Below are 20,421 nucleotides of genomic sequence, written 5' to 3' on the forward strand. Positions count from 1 at the left end.
TCATTACAATTATATGCTAGGTGTACATAGACAAGGTATTTTTTCTTTTCTAACAGGTTTACAATTTGCAGTCATGACTTTCACCTTACCACCAGCTAGGACTTAGCCCAGAGAGAAAACCGATCTCTTTTCTTGAAGTTTTCCTCAGAAGATTAGATCTTATGATGGCCGTTGTCATACAGCACCAACATTATATTATAAACCTAAATACAGAAGCCGTCCCCCGCCCCCCAAACTCCTATCTGTGGGGAATATGTTCCAAGACCAGTAGGGGATGCCTGGGTCCACGGCTAGTCCCGAACCCTATATATACTATGTTTTCTCCTATACATACATACATACATATGGTAAAGTTTGATTTAAAAATTAGGCAGTTAGAAATTAATAACAACAATGAATAATAAAATAGAGCAGTTATAGCATACTGTGATAAAAGGTATATGAATGTGGTGATCTCTCTCTCACACATTCAAAATATATTGCACACTACTCACGTTATGATGTGGGATGATAAAACGCCTAGGTGATGAGACGAAGTAGGCACTGTGACATAGTTAGGCTACCATTGGCCTTCTGACAATACGTCAGAAGGAGAACCATCTGCTTTCCCACTGCAATGGACCGTGAGTAATGGAAACCGGGGAAAGTGAAACCTCAAAAAAGGGAGGACTATGGTATTTGCCATTACTTTTCACTTCCTTCTTTGCGAGCTTCTGGGGAAACAGAACAGATGTTTCACTCTATTTACATAATGAGTCTTCATGTATTTGAAACAGACTATTATTACCATTTTACTGGGTAATGTTAACAATTGTACCCATAATGCACAGGAAAACGCAATCTTACAGTGCTGAAATTTAACAACAAATAAGATGTGGTGGTGTGCTTTGAATGCAAATAATGTTTTCGAGTATCTCTTCTAAGTAGTCGATTACTGACAGTTGTGTAAGACTTGAATCTGAAAAATGCGACTGTGAAGGTACAAATTCTGTTTTCCTTCACACATCCAACTGTTTTTTTTTTATATGATTACTTACTGCTCCGTGCACCATCTCCTGAAAATTTTCAGTCCATTGTTTAGATTAGATCAAGACCTTTTTTCTTAAGCATTTTAAATGCGTCTATGGAGAATAATCTCACTCCACTGTTACATAGCTCTATGTTATACACACATTGTATGCTGTCCTTGCAGGCATCAGCTTTAATTTTAATTTTTTTCTTTTATATCTTTTTGCCTAGAAGTAAGTAAGCTCCTTGAGGGAAAGGGTACTTGTCTTAGCCAGCAAATCACTGCCAGGATGTAGTAAGTTTTCAATTAATTGTTCTCAACCTAATTTTCAAGCCATTTCCCTTTTTGCCATCAATTCACATTCTTCTTGTTTTCTTGAATATTTTTTTAGCATAAGAATTTGTTTTCCTACTCTGCAAGAGTGCTGATTCTTAATTTGGTTTTTGCCTCTCCCTTCTTGTTCTTTTGTAGTTTTAAAAACCCTCTTTTACACTGTTTTCATTTCTGTATTACCTTGAAAACCATTGTCATTTGCATTCTTTCCTAACAGTCCATAAATAGAAACAATACCTCATCATTTTCAATATCATTGAATATTAAAGATACAATTGTTATTATTGAAATTACTATCATCCTTTCACTTCAGGCAAGTGAGAAAACTAAGTAATGAAGAGACTGAAACCAACCACATAAATTTCTTTTTTTTTTGTTTGTTTGAATTTTAGTTCAGTTCAATTTTGGTACATCTATCTGATATTTATTAGCATTATGTATTTCTTTTTAAGAAGTTACAATGGCACTTTGGTTATTCAATGAAGTACTTACATACTGTGCAACAGCCTCTTGTTTCAACCCATTTGTTTCCTCAATTTCATAATCCTTTGAAGAGTCATTGTGACAGTGGAAAGCTAAGTGCCCTATGCTTCTGCAACAGCGTTCAACAGAATGTAAACTGAAATGTAGCCCCATCAGACATGATTCTAACCCTCAACCACTACGACTTTACCTTTTCTGCTACCCTCTACCTGACTGGTTTTCTTAATATTTTTTCTTTCGAGAAAATATTCTCCTCTCCAGTAGGATGAGATCATCATAGTAAGTCCAGATATACGGTAACCCTCCCAACTCACACTGCTCTTGGAACAGCACTATGATTGTCCCCATAGTAGCTTATCCACAGTGATTCATATAAGAATCGCAGTTTCTAAGAATTTTCATGGATTTGTTTCCTTTGGATACAGTTCTTGTGACAACACAAGATATAGATCACAAGATAAATAGATACTTGTGTGTGCATACAAACAGGGATGTAGATATACTTAATCAGGCTGACTCTGCTTAAGATTATTGCTCTAAATATCCATTTATTTTACAAATGCTTTTGATTGCCCGGGCCTGGGTGGCTCAGTCGGTTAAGCTTCTGACTCCTGACTTCTGCTCAGGTCATGATCTCACGGTTTGTGGCATTGAGTCCCACGTTGGGCTCTACACTGATGGTGTGGAGCCTGCTTGGGATTCTCTCTCCCTCCCTCTCTCTCTCTCTCTTTCTCTCTCTCACTACCTCTCTCCTGCTCATGCTCTCTCTCTCAAAAATAAACGTTAAAAAAAAAAACAAATATTTTTGGTTGCCTTCTATATAGCAAGCCCTATGATCTGCATTCAGGATAAAATGATACAGTTGCTTATTGTTTCACAATGGTGGGAGTAAGGTTTATCAAATAGCCACAGAAATAAATATATATCTGAAAAGTATTAAGGTATGCTAAGTAGAAAAATTAGGGAGGTGCTTGCGAGAGAATTAAGTTTGAGGGAAACAAATTGAGAGGCTTCTTGGAAGAAGTAACAATTAAGCTGACACCTAAGGAATAAAATGCAGTTAAGTAGTAGATGAGAGGATACTTCAATCCTTGAGGCAAGAAAGAACATGGCTCATTACAGTTAAGCATCTGACTCTTGATTTTGGCTCAGGTCATGATCCCAGGGTCATGGGATCAAATCTCGTGTTGGGCTCTGTGCTGACATGTAACTGCTTGGGATTTTCTCTTTCTCCCCCTCTGCCACCCTCCCCTGCTCATGCTCTCTCTTAAAATAAAATAAAAAAAATAATAATAAGCATTAAAAAGAGAAGTAAAAAAAAAATAAAGTGAATGGAGGGAGTGGAAGTAAAGAAATAACCCTTCATAGATGTATGAAATAGGAGACACATAGACTTGACAATTGGAACTTGTTTGCTGAAGATAATTTTAATTTTGGTGTTAGATATTATTTCTGATTATCTTTAGTTTGGAAGAGATTTATAATGAGCTAAAGTCAAAATAGACTAAGAGTATTCATACCAACAAGGGGAGCAAAGGGAAAATCATGCACAGATAGAAGGCATTGCATAGTGATCATTTACAGAAAGCAATTTACTTAGATATTTTTGTTGTCTAATATTCGTCTTGTCTCTCAGATTCTTCGGGAAATGAACACTGAAAGCAGATATTGAAGACTCCCTGATGAGACTCACATTTGGAATTAAAATGATCAGTCTGCTGCAGATGCAGATATCCATAAACATTTGACATTTTAAAAAAGTAAATACAATTACATTATTTTGTTGGTAATGATTTTTAAAATATAGATGTTTGGGGTGCCATAAATTACTTTTATGGGTTATTTTCTCACAAATATGTTGAAGTTACAGCTAGTTAAAAATTTTCTATTACTTTCCATTCCACTTATTTACAAGATTTCATTTGCTTTCACTGCCAACTCTATTGAAAAAATAGTCTAAATTCATTACTTAACATCATGAAAACAAGTTGCCTCCCTATTACTACTGAAAACCATCATCAAAGATCATTCATTATTTCCTACCCACCAAATGCAACAGTTATTTCTATGTTCATAAACTACTTCATCTCTTTATTTTTCTCTACATTTCTTATGTATACTAAACTTTCTATCTTCTCTTATTCTATTTTTTTCCTGTACACATTTTTTCAACTTCAGCATTTACCAAAATAGCTTTCTCACTGAGTACTGCTTCATCCATTCTATAACTTTTCCTCTTTATTTTATGGCTTCCTTATTTACATCCACAAATAGATTTGCCAACTTGCTGCCCATGCAACAAAATGTGTTCATATCAGGATTCAGTATTTTCCTTCAGTTCCTTATTCTTATTTCCACTAACACCATACTGTCCTCCCAGTATCATAGGCTCCTTCACCATAAAACCCATTTTTAAATAAGCTTCCATAACAGAAAAATTATTTATAAACTATATGAGTCTTTTCTCTCTATTTAAAAATGCTTATTTGTTTTTGAGAGAGAGAGAGAAAAGAGAGAGAGAGAGAGAGAGAGAGAGAGAGAGAGAGAGAGAGACTGTGAGCAGGGGAGGGGCAGAGAGAAAAGGAGACACAGAATCTAAAATAGGCTCCAGGCTCTGAGCTGTCAGCACAGAGCCCAACACAGGGCTCAAACCCACAGACCTTGAGATCATGACCTGACCCAAAATCAGCTGCTTAACCGACTGAGCCACCCAGGCGCCCCGAGAGTCTTTTCTTTATTGCCATTCACACCACCTAAATGGATTTCCTAATTGATTGTCCTTGCCCATAATTTTCTCTTCTTAATTTCATCATTTACATGGCTTTCATATTTTTTTCCTCAATTATTGGTGGCTTGAGAGCACCCCCTTCACCAAAAACTTGCTTACAAACACATCCTAAATTTTTCGTATGAATTTCAAGGCAATTGCAATTCCAACTGTAAACTACTTTTCCAACTTCATCTACCAATAGTCTTTTCACACATTGTGTTTTTCTTCACCAGGGCTCCTGCCATTTTGAGAATGCACTACACATTTTTATGGTTTCTCCTTTAGGTTGGGTGCTGTATAAATACAGCCCAAGACCAAGATTCTTGCGAAAAAGATTTATGAGAGTCCTCTTGGAAAGGAAGTGTTACATAGACTGAGCGTTTTATGCCACCAAGTACATATGCTCGAATCTAATCCCTAATATATTGGTGTCAGGAGGTGGGGCCTTTGGGAGGTGGTTAGTGCACTTATAGAAGAACTCCCGGAGGGCTCTCTTGCTCTTTCCCCTTTCTACCATATGAGGACACAGTGAAAAGACAGCCATCTATAAACCAAGGAATGGGCTCTCAGCAGACACTGAATCATCCTCCAGAGGCTTGATTTTCGACTTCCCAGCCTCCAGAACGTGAGAAATAAATTTGTATTGTTTATAAGCTCCGCAGTCCATGGTATTTTTGGTATAGCAGCCGGAAGGAACTAAGACAGTGACTAAGAGAAATAATAAAAATGCAGTGCTCCTTTTTTGTTTTTAAGGGCATATTCTCTTTATCAGCATTTAATACTTTTCTTCTATAGCCTTTTACAATGAGTTACTTATATGGAGCAAAATCCTTGAGAACAAAGACAGGTTTTTTTGTTCATTATTTTTATACTCACTCAACCACGGCTCCTAGTAAAAACCTCTACAGCATAGGCAAAAATTTTAAAAAAGTTCTTAAAATGTATTGTCAGTAAAAGTGGATATTTTACAGGAAATCTTAAGAGTAGTAATCTCATTTTCTGGAAAAAAAAGGCCATTATATATTTTATATTTTAATGATATATTTATGGTTATGGATTTAAGGTCTTCTTTTGTATTTCATGTCAGACTTTTCAAAAAATTCATCATTATTTCTGTCACTGAAATGCTATTTGGTATTGGTCCAAGATTAATTATATCAGCCATTCTTTTTTTTTTTCTATATCAAAACTGAAAGCTATTAGACATAAAGTTTATATAACTAAAAGGAGCCTCAGGAGGTCACCTTAGCTCAAGACTTTAAGTGGAACGAAACACTGATCTCAAATTATTCCCAAAGGTAGCTGTCCACTTTTGGGGCCTAACACAGACTAGGTTCCCACTGACTTGCTTTTATAATTGAAAGCAAGCATCTATTTTTGTATATGGTATTCAATTGGCTTAATTTTTAAATCTAGATTAACTTTCTTTTCCCCTTGATTTTAGGGGGGAGAAGCCATTTAAAGTGAATTATTTAACTTATTTCACTGAATTTTTTATTTTGAGATGATTGGAGATTCCCAAGCTAGTCATAAGAAATAAAAATCTCTAACCACTTCTCCTTAGTAGTAATGTCTTCAAAATTAGAGTAGAATACCACAACCAAAATATTGACTTTGACACAGTCAACACGCAGAAATTTTCCATCACTGCTATGGTCCTTTATGTGCCTACTCCCTACCTGCCTCCTCCTCCCCCATAACGCTGTGCAACAGCTAATAAGAATACTATACACATGGAATCCTATAATATGTAAACTCTGGATTGGCTTTTTTTCACTCGGTATAATTCCCTTGAGGTTCGTTCAGGCTTTTGCAGGTAACATATCTGTTCTTTTTCAATGCTGAATAATACACCATGGTATGGCTATATCACAATTGGTTGAATTCCTCACTCCCTGCAGGACATTTAGGTTGTTTACAGCTTTGGGTTATTACAAATAGAGTTACATGAAATAAACATTCATGTGCAGGTTTTTGGTGATCACGAATCTTCATTTCTTTGGGATAAAAGCCCAAAAGTGCAATTTCTGGGTCCCGTGATAGTTGCATATTTAGTTTTTTAAGACACTGCCGAACTATCTTCCATTGTGTTTATTTTACATAGCCACCAGCAATGTATGAGTGATCAAGCTTTCCTTCATCCTTTGCAGGACTTGGTATTGATGCTTTATTTTGGCCACTATGATAGATGTTAGTAGTATTTCATTATTGTTTCAATTTGCATTTCCCTAATGGCCAATGATACTGAGTATGCTGACGAGTTTTTATGTGCTTATCTGCCATCTGTATATCTTTTTCATTTTTAAATTTTTTTAAATGTCTTATTTATTTTTGAGACAGAGAGAGACAGAGCGTGAACAGGGGAGGGGCAGAGAGAGAGAGGGGGACACAGAATCCAAAGCAGGCTCCGGGCTCTGAGCTGTCAGCATAGAGCCCGACGCTGGGCTTGAATTCACAAACTGTGATATCATGACATTAGCCAGCCACCCAGGCTGCCCAGATGAGTTAATTCTAAATATAACTTTGAGATATGTATAATTATTACATTATTAGATATACCTAATAAAACTGTTTTAAGTTTGTTTCCTCTGAGCTGTCAAGCAATAGCTCATGAGTCAAGGGCCCTGTCACTGGAACCAAACTACCTAGAAGCAAATCCAGTACAACCCGTTTGCTGCTGTGCAGTGCAGCTCCAACTCGCGAACCGCGAGATCATGACCTGAACCGAAGTCTGGTGCCCAACAACAGAGCCACCTGGGCACCCGTATATCTTCTTCATTTAAATGTCCCTTCATATATTTTTTCTATTTCTAATCGGACTGTTTATCCTTTTACTATTGAGCTTTCAGTGCTCTTTCTATCTTCTTGATGCTAGTCCTTTGTCAAATATGTGATTTACATATATTTCAACCATTGGTAGCTTGCCTTTTCATTTTCTTTGCAGTTTTAAACTTGGATGAAGTTCGAGTTTCCATTTTTTAAAATTTTATGAACGATGTTTTTGTGTGAAGTTTAAGAATTCTTAACTATAAAAAAAAGGAGTCTTGCCAAATCCTGTATCCTAAAGTTTTTCTATTTTTTCTAAAAGTTTTATAGTTTCACATTTAATTACAAAATTCATTTTTAGTTAATTTTCGTATAAACTGTGAAGCTTAGGTAACAATTATTTCTCTCTCTCTCTCTTTTTTTTTTTTAACTTTCTGGCTTATGAGTAGCTGATTGCTCAATACTATTTGTTGAAAAATTCTCCTTTCTCTGGTTAATTGTTTTTTCATCTTATTGAAATCAGTTGAGGATATTTTTGTTGGTCTATTTCTAGATAATCTTTTCCATTCTACTGATGGATGTGTCTATCTTTCCACCAACAACATAGAGTCATGATTCCTGTTACTATTATAAAAATTATTGAAATTGAGTAATTGGTTCCTCTAACTTTACTTATCTTTTGCATAATTGTTTTTTCTATTCTAGGTGCTTTGCATTTCTATATAAAATTTAATACGATCTTGTTTATTCTATAGAAAATCTCTCTGGGATTTGAATAAGAACTATATTATCCGTGTATCAGATTGTGGAAAATTGATGTCTTTGCTATGTTGACTCTTCTAACCCATGAACATGGTTTGATTTCTTCATTTGTTTAGATATTTTTTTTTTCTTTTGGGGTGCCAGCGTGGCTCAGTCAATTAAGCATCCGACTTCTGCTGGGGTTATGATCTTGTGGTCTGTAGGTTGAACCCTGCGTGGGGCTATGTGCTGACAGCTCAGAGCCTGGAGTCTGCTTCGGATTCTGTGTCTCCCTCTCTCTCTGCCCCTCCCCTACCTGCACTCGATGTCTCTCTCTCTTTCAAAAATAAACATTAAAAAAACTATATTTTTCCTTCTACAGTGTACAGTTTTAGCATATAATTTCTGTACATATTTTAGATTTATATTTAAGTATTTAATTTTTTGACCAATTATAAATTATACTTTTACTTTCAGTTTCCACATGTTCATTTTTTGTATACAGAAATGCAATTGAATTTTGTGTGTTGACTTCTATCTTGCATCTTTGCTGAACTCATTTGTAAATTATGAGCGATTTGGGGGGAAGTTTGTTTTCTTTTTGTACATTCCTTGAAATTTTCTACATAATCAACCATGCCATCTGCAAATATGGACTGTTTTACTTTTTTCTTTTCTAATATATATACCTTATGTTTCCCTTTCTTGCTTTATTGGTTGAAATTCCAAAACTGTTGAAAAAGAAGGATGACAGTGAACATCTTTGTCTTGTTCCTAGAGGAAAAGCATTCACTCTTTCAGCATTAAGTATAATATTAGTTGTAGGGTTTTTGTAAGACATTCTTTATGAAGTTGAGGAAGTTCCATTTTTTTACCAACCAGTTTACCAGAACCCCAGTGATTTTTTTCCAGAAATTAAACAAATCATTGAATTCTCTGGGCCTATATTTAAGAAGAAAAATAATGTAATTTTGATTTCTTTATGAACCTAAATTTAGATGTGTTAATCAGCAATGGGAAGTAAAAGGATGAAACTGAAGAAATAGATGCCCATCAAATATAGATTTACACCTATGTATGATTTATGTTATATTGTATCCATTATATCTAAAACTTCAATAAAACATATTGAAATCTATGGTATCAAATGTATGGGTCAAGGGAAACCATAATAAACAGTTAAAATATTGAATATGGGAAATCAGTTTTAAAAAAACCTAAAGACTCTTCCTTGCAAAATTAGATATATTTGTATCATAATCACTACTGCAAATGCATATGGATTAAATATATGTAGGTAAGGAGTGTCTTCCTTTTACTTTAAAAGTGGTAAAAATTCCCCTTGTTTCCTTGTTTCTGGTAATACATTTCATTTCCGACAGGGAGATCTTTTTTGTGCCTTTAATGTGAAGTAAAAATATAATCAATATAATCAACCATATTACTCTTTTGTGACAATAATTTTTTTTCTTTGAACCAGCTACACAGATTCTACAGAGGTAGAAAAGGGTGGTAGCATAAATTACGTTTCAAGTTATCAAAGACTGAAATTAGCAAAAGTCAGTCATAATGAAAATATTAGGAAATTAGGGCGCCAGTGTGACTAGGTCGGTTGAGCATCCGACCCTTGATTTCATCCGACTCTCACTGTCGTGAGATTAAGCTCTGATTTGGGCTCTGGGCTGACAGCACAGCGCCTGCTTGGGATTTTCTCTCTCCTTCTCTCACAGTCCCTTCCCCGCTCACACTTTATCTCTCTCTCAAAATAAATAAATAAACTTTAGAAATATATTCGGAAAGGAGATGCTGAATAAATATTTGTGAAATAAATAAACAATGATTATAATCTGAAGTATTATATTAGAGCAAAGCAACCTGATTCTCACAGGAATTAAGAAGTTTCCACATCCACAAGATGGTACATTGGTGAAAGTGGAGCAAAACTGATAATAGAAGCAAAAGAAATGTTTTGTTCTATGTACATTCACAGTTATCAGTGTACTGAGTGCCATGAGTGTGCCCCAATAACACTTAACGGACATGTCAACAGGAAAAGGAAAATGAATGGTACCATATTAACAATCCCTTGCTTTAGTTTCCTGTTAACCATGGCTGCAGCCGTCTGAGCCAGCTATCCAGGAGTAGCGAGATTCCCAACGTGCATCTGTAGGTAGCGGAAGAATGCCAATAAAGAATAGGAAAGGACTAAACATGCCAGTGGAAGCCAACTAACCATGGTGAATTGGCCACCTCTATGTGAGCTGAGGGAAGATACTAACTGTGCCTCCTTGGAATACCAGTCTTCTCACTCAGTTGACTTTATAATTCTTTCTTTGCTGTTTCTAGTTACCTTGTTTTCTTAACTCTGGTTGTATCCAAAATCTATTTTTGTCATAATTCATTACGCTATTTCTCTCACTTTTTAAATTTTATTTTGCTTCTAGTCCTGTCTCCTTAGTTGCTAATATCTGGGAATATCATGAGAGGGTATTTATCATGTTATTTAGGTTTCTTGAATAGTTAGAGGGTTGGTGATCAGTAGTTTTACCATGTTTTCATAAAAACCTAATACAAGTCTGCTTTATAGTTGATGTTCCTTCTGACAAAGATGGAGAAATAAGGATTAGATGATTAGATTTACTTTCAGGCTTTAAAAGATAAAACAAAATATTGGATAAAATATAAGAAATCATAAGACAGTTGACATCAAGGAACAAAAGAAAGTTATTCCTGAAAAAGAGGAAATAAACAAGATACAAACTTGAGCTTACTGACTGTAGAAAGTTTCCATGGTGCAAAGTGAAGGATTCTAGCAAAGTCCAAACTGTCTGAGTTAACCATATAGAACAGGAGGTCCAGGGAAGCCAAGATGGCTAAGTTTACAGAAGAGAGTGCTGGAGAGGAGAACAGTACACAGAGAGAAGACTCCCAATGTCTGCAGAAGAACCCTCTTATGTGTTCATTTGGGTACCAATCAGCACATGTGTGTAAACAAACTACCCAAAGCCAGAAAGAATTACCCAAAAGAATTAGGGGGGAAAATAAGACCTAGAGATCACACAGGGCCAAGAATAGTGCCTGTTCCCAATAGCCAAAGTGAAATGCTTCATAATTCATGTGGTATCAGTCAGAGTTCTAAAGAAGGTCTTGCTTCAGTAAGGTGGAAAAAAATTTACTCCAAACTTAATGATGCTTTGGAATTGCCTAACAAAGTCTAAAACCAAGACCCAAAAGTATCAAACTGATTCCAAGTTCCAAGTAACTTAACTGTGCTGCAAAATACAGATCAGTATATTTACCAAAAAACAAAAACAAAAACAAAACAAAACAAAAAAACAACAAAAAAACCAGAACACAACAAAACAAAAACAATAAAACAAAGAAAAATAGAAGAAAACAAAAACGAAGAACTCTGAATCCAATAGGGTAAAATTTACAGTGTCAAGTATTTGATAAAACATTACCAGGCATGCATGCAAGGAAGCAATAAAACGCAATCCATAATGAGGAAAATATAAGGAATGAGGAAATGGCACGTCATAGAATAAGCAAAAACATTAAAAAATGCTATTATAGATGTATTGCACATGCCGAAGAAGTTACAAGGAAGACTAAACATGTTAACTAAAGAGTTGGAATAGATTTTTTTATTAAAAAAAATTTTTTTTTTAATTTTTATTTTTGAGAGAGAGTGAGTGGGGGAGGGGTAGAGACAGAGGGAAACACAGAATCTGAAATGGACTCCAGGCTCTGAGCTGTCAGCACAAAGCCCAACATGGGGCTGGAACTCACGAACCACGAGATCATGACCTGAGCCAAAGTCAGACACTTAACCAACTGAACCACCCAAATGCCCCCCCTTTTTAAAAAAATTTTTCTTTTTAAGAGACATGGAATAGATTTATTTTATTTATTTTATTTTTTTTAATGTTTTTTGTATTTATTTTTGAAGGAGAGAGAGACAGAGCATGAGCCTGGGAGGAGCAGAGAGAGAGGGAGACATAGAATTTGAAGAAGGCTCCAGGCTCTGAGCTGCCAGCACAGAGCCTGATGCAGGGCTTCAACTCACCAGCCGTGAGAGCATGACCTGAGCTGAGGTTGGACGCTCAACCGACTGAGCCACCCAGGCACCCCGGAATAGATTTTTAAAGAGAACATAAACTGAACATCTCTAGGTGAAATCTATGTCTGAGATGAAAACTATACTGGATGGGATTAACCCCAGATTAGATATTGCAGAAGAAAATATCAGTGAATTGAAGATACAGCAAAAGACAGCATTCAAATGAAACATAGGGAGAAAATTATCTGAAAAAAAAATCTGTGTACTTTAGTAAAACTTCAAGTGGCTAAAATGTGGTTAATTGCATCTCCAAAGTAAAAGAGAGTGACAGAAAATATATGGCTTACAATTAATGACCACTTTTTTTTCAAAATTTGGTGAAAACTATAAATTTGCAGATCTAAAAAGCTCAATGAGCACAAACACAAAGATGTGAAGTACAGTATACTAAAGCAAATCATAATGAATTGCTTAAAGTCAATGATAAAAATAGAAAAAGTTTTAAAGTAGTGAGGGAAAGACACATTATATGTAGAGGGACAAAGATAAAGGGCACAGATTTCTGGTCAGAAACAATGTAAGTTACAGGATAGATTGGAATATTATCTTCAGTCTATCAAACATATATAAAACCTAGAATTTTAAAGTCATAAAAAAATATATTTCTAAAAGGAAGGTGGGAGTGCCTGGGTGGCTCAGTGGGTTAAGCGTCCGACTTCGGCTCAGGTCACGAGCTCACGATTTGAGAGTTCCAGCCCGGAGTTGGGCTCTGTGCTGACAACTCAGAACCTGGAGCCTGCCTCGGTTTCTGTGGCTCCCTCTCCCTCTGCCCTTCCCCCACTTGTGCTCTGTCTCTCTCCGTCTATCAAAAATAAATAAAATATTTTAAAAAATAAAATAAAATAAAATAAAATAAAATAAAAGGAAGGTGAAATAAAGATGCTTCCAACATAGAAAAGCTGAAAAAACTCATTGCCAGCAGACCTTTACTACAAGAAACATTAAAAGAAGCACTGTAAAAAGAAGAAAAATATTGCAAGATAGAAGTCTGTACCTATTTTAAAAGGCAAAAAGTACAGGAAATGATCACCGATAGGTAAATATGATGACTTTTTTCTTAGTATCAAAATATCTTTAAATGTATTAATCATGTAAAGCAAAAATAACAGTATCATGTAGTACTTGTAACATATATAGAACTAAGATGTATTACAATAAATAACGCAAGGACTAGAAAAAGAAAAATAAATATACTAGTATAAATAAAGTTCTTATTCCATACATGAAAAACCATACTATCACCTGAAGGGTAGACTATGATAAATTAAAAATTTGTACTATAAATGTTTATTTATTTTTGAGAGAGAGAGGGGGAGAGAGAGAGAGAGCGTGCACATGCATATGTGGGGAAGGGGCAAAGAGAATCCCAAGTAGGCTCCATGCTATCAGCACAGAGCCCTGAGGCAGGACTAGATCCCAGAAACCATGAGATGCGACCTGAGAAGAAATCAAGAGTGAGTCACTTACCCAACTGAGTCACCCAGACACCCCTAAAAATGTGTACTATAAACCCTAAAACAATCACTAAAGGAACACAACAAAGAATTTTATCTCAGAAGTTTCAAAGGAAAACCCTTTTTATAATTTCTATATTAAGACTGTAGACTTAAATCCACCATATCAATAAATCTATCAAATGCCTGATTATCTCAATGGAAAGGTAGAAATAATCAGATTGGGTAAAAATCAAGACCCAGAGCATCTAGGTAGCTCAGTCGGTTAAGTGTCCGACTTAGGCTCAGGTCATGATCTCATGGTTCATGAGTTCGAGCCCTGCACTGGGCTCTGTGCTAACACCTCAGAGCCTAGAGCCTGCTTTGGATTCTGTCTCCCTCTGTCTTTGCCCCTCCTCTGCTTGCTGTCTCTCTCTCAAAAATAAATAAACAGTATTTTTTTTTAATCAAGACCCAACTAGACACTGCCTGAAGCTAATCTACTTAAAATATAATTGCGAAAATAAATAAATAATAAATATGGAAAAGACATACATGTTTAAATTGGTCAAAGAAAATAAGAGTGGCTCTATTAACGTCAGATACAATAGATTTCCAAGAAAAATATTACCAAGAACAAAAAGGTAACAAGAAACATACTAACTAGGGCGCCTAACTCTTGATTTTGGCTCAGGTCGTGATCTCACAGTTTGTGAGATTGAGCCCTATGTCAGGATCTGCGCTGACAGCGTGGAATCGGCTTGGGATTCTCTCTCTCTCTCTCTCTCTCTCTCTCTCTCTCTCTCTCTCTTTTTTCTCTCTGCCACTCCTTAGCTCATGCTTTCTGTCTCTCTCTCAAGATAAACATTTTTTAAACATAAAAAGAAGCATACTAAACAAAAATACTTGTATACTCAATAACAGAAATGTAAAAGGCATGATGCAACAACTAGAAAAATCCATAATTATAGAGATTTGAGCAGCTCCCTCTTAATAACTGATAGAACAATTAAATGAACAATCAATACAAACATAGATGAACTATACTGTCAACCAATTTGGCCTTGTTGACATTTATAGATTACTCATCAACTGCTGAATAAACTTTCTTTGTGAGTGGACCCAGAACATTTGCCATGACAGGCCAAATCCCGAGCCATGAAACAAATCTCAATCCACTTAAAAAGTATTCAAGCCATATCAAATTTAGATCACAAAGAAATTAAATTTGAAATCTGTAATGAAAAGGCATCTGAAATAGCTCCCAAATATTTGGAAATGAACATACTTCTAAATAACCAGAGCGCCAAAAAATAATCCCCAACAAACAAACATACAAACAATGAACAAAAGAAACCTAAAGAATTAAAAGGGAAATTAGAAATTATTTTAAGTGAATAAAAATCAAAACGAAACATGTCAAAATTTGTGAGATGGGGTTAAAGTGGTACTTAGAAGGAAATTTGTAGCACAGAATACCTCTATAACAATTGAGGAAAGATCTAAAATTAATGATTTTAGATTTCCACTGAAGAAACCAAAAACGAGAGCAAGTGAAGCCAAAGGTAGGAGACGAAAAGAAATAAAGGTCAGAACAATAGTCAAAGAAATAAAAAGAAAAACACATAAGGAATAGTATCAACTATTAGTAAAATTAAAAACTGGAGGTTTTTTTTGAGAAAATCAATAAAATTGATAAACCTTCAGGAAGATTGATGGGGAATAAAAGAGAGGAGACAAACTATTAACCTACGAACATCAGGAAGCAGAAAGATATTAACCCTCTAGATTTTACAGGTATTAAATGTTTAATAAAAAGAGACCTCTATGTTAATAAGTTCAACACCTTACATGAAATAGATACATTCCTTGAAAGAGTCAAATGATCAAAATCTACTAGTTAGGTAATAGTTAACCTAAACAGTTCTTTATATGTTAAACAAATTAAATCTATAATTAAAAAACTTCCCACAAAGAAAATTCCAAGTAGTGATGTCTTCACAGGTGAATTCTACCAAGCATTTCAGAAAGAATTATTATCAATTATATAGCAAGTCCTTAAAAAAATTTGAGGAGGTGAGAATATTACCCAAGTCACTGAGGTCAACAATATTCTGATACAAAAATAATAAAGAGATATTTCAAAAACTAAAAATTACAGAAGCAATATTCTTTATGAACACAGATCCAAACAATTTTGACAAAATGTTGACAAAAGAAATCAAATTATATATAAAGACAGAAGCATTTTTTTAAATAAAAATAATAAAATTCCATTAAAAATGATAATATACCATGAGGAAGCATAGAAAGCAGGATTTATTCCAATAATGTAGGCACAATTTAACATCAAAATGAATTGGTATAATTCATCTCATGGACAAAATATATATATATGTATATATATATTATATAAATATGTATATATTTATATATTATTCATATACGTATATATTATACAAATATGTATATATTTATATATTATTCATATACGTATATATTATACAAATATGTATATATATTTATATAAATATGTATATATTCATATATTATTTATATATGTATATATTATATAAATATGTATATATATTTATATAAATATATATATATTTAGATTCATATATATGTGTGTGTATATATATATATATATATATATATCAACAGATGAAGAAAAAATTGACAGAAACTAACATCTAATCCAGGAAGAAAAAAAAAATCTCTCAGCTAAGTAGCAATAGAAAGGAACTTCCTCAAACTCAGATACGTCTGACTCCAAAACCTGTTTTTGAATGCTTTGTCAGGATTACATTTATACATTAATCAGGAAACACAAAAACAATCTAAAGCACATCACTCTGTTTTCAAAATACCTAAGAATCTGTTAGCATTCTCTCCAATGTATACATTCTATACAGGAGTAGCACAAAACTCTCGCAAGGAAATATGTAGGATGGTGTACTCCTATTATAGCTTTCCAGTTCTTTTTATTTTTTCTCTTTTTACTTAAGGTTTATTGAGTTTCTCTTATGTACCAAAGTTAGCTGACTTGTAGGAAGACCAGAACTTCTGCTATGCTGTTGCGAATTGTCTTCAGTGACGACTAGACACAGGACAGACCTATCTCAAGCAGAACATGCGATCGAAAGACTTAATAAATAGCCCATTCACCCTGGCGTTTCTTAAACACTATGGCACAGAAACTCCCTGTAACATCAGCAGCTGTATACTTAATATTATGGACTCCACAACAAAAGCTAAGAAAACTCAAGAAGCATTCACAGAATACTGTTTTCTCCTATGATAAATGCCCACTTGAGAAAAGCTGTTTCATGCAAGGGAATATTAGGGAATTTTGAATTGGAGAGTATTTTTCTCTAAAATCCATAATTTGAATTTTTAATAAGCAAGGCCATATTATATATAGAAATGGAATCACATTAAGAGCTATCTGGAGGGCAAGGACCCACATTTGACACCACTTCTTATGTGTGATACCAGTAATAAGGTAGGTGTTTAGTATTTATCCTCTAACTCCAAGCCAGTGATTTGTCCATAGCACCAGACTATGTTCATTTTTGGTCAAAAAATATATAATTCTTATGAATAAGATACCAGTCAAAATATGTTACTGATTAATGATAATCACACATTGTTGTGTTTTCTCGTTCCTGATAGATGTTTAATTTATAATGTGAAGCAATAATGACATAGATTTATGAACACGTAGATTACAGCATCTATCCAACAAGTGCTAAGTACTAATGTCAGTCCTGACGGCTAAATTTATTCTTTCACTTTTCTGGAGAGATGGTATTGAGACACCTGGGCTTCTTCCACCTGACGTAGCATGACCCACTGGAAACTGAATAGAAGGAACAAATGACAATGACGTTAATTGAACATTTACTCTGTGCCTAACGTAGTAGAGGGTTTATGTATTTATTAATCCTACGCTTGTTGAGTAATTACTATCTGTAAGACACCATCTTTTGTGCTGGAAACAACGATGGTGAATAGCACAAATCAGTCCCCTTACTGATACATTTCTGTGAAGGAGAGAGGGGCAGTAAAAAAGAAAGTAAATAAATAAGGTATCTGTAGTCAGTGATAAGTATTAGCAGAAAGTAAAACAGGGTAATTTAATAGTGACTGGAGGGGTAACTCTTCTGAATTCGATGTTAGGAAAGACTAAAACAAAAATGACAAGTGTAAGCTTGAAAAGAGATCTGGGGGAGAAGATTTTCGAGAGTTTTTCAAAGGGGACAGCACGGGCAGAGGCCCCGAGGTGAGCACACAGCTTGGCCTCCTCAAGAGCAGGCAAGGGACCAATATAACCAAATGAGAGGGAGGGAGGGAGGGGAAAAGTCAGAGAAATGCAGGAACTTGTAGGCCATTAAAGGAAGTTTGACATTATTCTAAGATGAAAATTCTTTGGAGAGACTTAAGCAGGGGATAAATATGATATTTTATTTGTATTTTTAAGAGATCTCTCTGGCCAGTCTGGAGATCCTATATATAATGCTAAGACTGAGGAGGCAAGAGTGAAAGCAGAATGACTACTTTGGAGGTTAATTCAGTACTTCAGGAAAGAAATAATGGTTGTTGGCCTAACGTGGTAACACTGAGGAAAGAGAGTCAGTTGGGTGGATTTGGAGCATAATTTGAAGGTAGAGCTGACGGTCCTTTCTAATTTCTTGGATTTAGGAATGGAAGATTATGGTAGAAGGGAAGTCGAGAAAAATACTGCAGTTTTTTAGTTGAATTTATATTTGTGCCATATGATGTCTCATTAATTTCTCATTGTAAGACTGCCAAACAAACATTAAAAATCCAAGGCACGCATGATGGAAGTTCAGGAAGAGGAAGAACTTGCCTACACAGCCAGGGAATGGTGGGATGGTGAGGCAAATCCAAAGAGCAGTATGCTTATTTCTACAACATCATCACCCTTGGTAACAGTGCACCCTTAAATGTTTCCTGCCTGCTTTGACTGGACTAGAAAATAAAGAGCTACAAAAAGCAGTGATTCCTTCTGCCAAGCACAGACTCTACTTGAGAATTTTAACTTGTGGGGGACTTGCAGCAGACCGTTACATTTGGCATTATTTTTTTTAACTGCTGCCAAAATCTACCTTCCGACTTCCTCATGTGTGCTATTAGAACTCTCATACAAGGCCTAAAATCTCAGCTGTATAAAACCATTAAAATATTTGAAGATAGAATTGTTTCCCCACAAGAGAAGATCTTCAGCCACTACACAGTGTTTGGGAAATGGACTTAAGATGATTTTGAGTTGGTTGCTAGTTTTGTTTTTAAGAGAATGCTTTTAGGAGAAAATATGTTATGCTTTTAAGAGACTTACTTCATTTTTTTTATTGGTAGCATGGAATTAAAATTTTCTACATGCATGTTTGACTGAAAAGTCAATATTTCCTCCTATTACTGGGGACTTCAGGTTATACAAGTAATATTTGATATCTTCCATAGGTCAATTCTATACCATTGATGGTAGTTTTATTGCGTTTAAAGAAAGGGAAAAGAAAGAAAAGAAGCTATGTTTAAAAACAAATAACAATAAAAAACATTTTTTTATAACTGATGCTCCCTTTGCTTAGCTTTGCAAGAAAAAAGAAGTCTCTCTGCTCTTGGGATAATAGTTCTCCTAAAACACCAATAATCATTAGCTAGAAAAAAAAACATATTCTTCATAATATATGTCCTACATAATATGTTTACCCAAAGAAAAGAGATTCAGAATATATGATACTGCCTGGAGTGGGGTGATTTCTTCTAGCATAAGTTAATTATTATGTAGGCTAAAACAGCTTCATAAAGATGTCTTCAGACACTGTCTCAGAAGAAGTTTTCAGGCTGAAGTTGATTTGCCCTTTCATTATCCCTATTAATTTAAGGAAAATTATAGCACAAAGGAACATTATAATGATTTATGATTCTTTGTGATAAATGTTGGGTAGAAAAATCAGTAAGTGAATGAGATAAGCCCATAGCTATTATTGTGAAACATAATTTGTTTTCATGAAATATAAATAATGGTCTAAAATAGAAGCAAGGAAATCAAACTTATAAAGAAATGCCAATTAAAGATGCAGACAATGAGTTTATAAAATGATATTTGGAGAAGTGTTATCAATAATATCATAAATTTAGAAATAGCCTTCATGCCTAAAGATAATAGGAAAATAGCTATATAAATTTATCCATTCATAAGTCCTTACGATAATGTTTTCACAGGCTTATGAGTCAGCGAAATGCTCCTATGATAAACTGAAAATGGTACAAGGGTAACAGGTTGCTCCCACCCTAGGCTAAGCTCTGCGTTGTATACACTAAAGCATTGTATCAGGTACTCCTCACCACTCTAATAAATAGCCACTATTGCTGTCTCCATTTTCCCGATGTGTTAGGAATGGCTAGATGAAATGAGTTTCCAGCTAACACGTAATAGGTGTTGGAGCATCTATTTGATTCGAACCTGGTGTGTCAGCTTTCCAAACTCATGCTCTTAATCATGACTTGCCCCCTTTTCCTTAGGATTGTCACAATGTCTCGGCTTAACTATCTTTAGGATGATTGAATTTCATTTTTATTGCTTATTGCTCTTCCATGAATACGCAGCCAAGAAAACACTCAGAGCGAGTGTGAGTCCACCCAGGAACTTAACAAGGCACACCCTATAATTCTAATGGGCTTCAAAATGTATCATCCTGGTATCTCATTAACATACTACGGAATTAGGATTTCG

General features: G+C 34.9%; 1 long non-coding RNA gene across 1 annotated transcript; it reads left to right on the forward strand.

Moving 5' to 3' along the window:
* The first annotated feature begins 447 nt into the window (after nucleotides 1-447).
* Nucleotides 448-5,225, forward strand: LOC113601147 (uncharacterized). The gene is made up of 3 exons (XR_003422317.2): nucleotides 448-674; nucleotides 3,462-3,585; nucleotides 5,118-5,225. It is a non-coding gene; the product is annotated as an uncharacterized LOC113601147 (long non-coding RNA).
* Nucleotides 5,226-20,421: the final 15,196 nt, after the last annotated feature.

The sequence above is a fragment of the Acinonyx jubatus genome, chromosome B1 (genome assembly GCF_027475565.1).
Source record: "Acinonyx jubatus isolate Ajub_Pintada_27869175 chromosome B1, VMU_Ajub_asm_v1.0, whole genome shotgun sequence".
NCBI lineage: Eukaryota > Metazoa > Chordata > Mammalia > Carnivora > Felidae > Acinonyx > Acinonyx jubatus.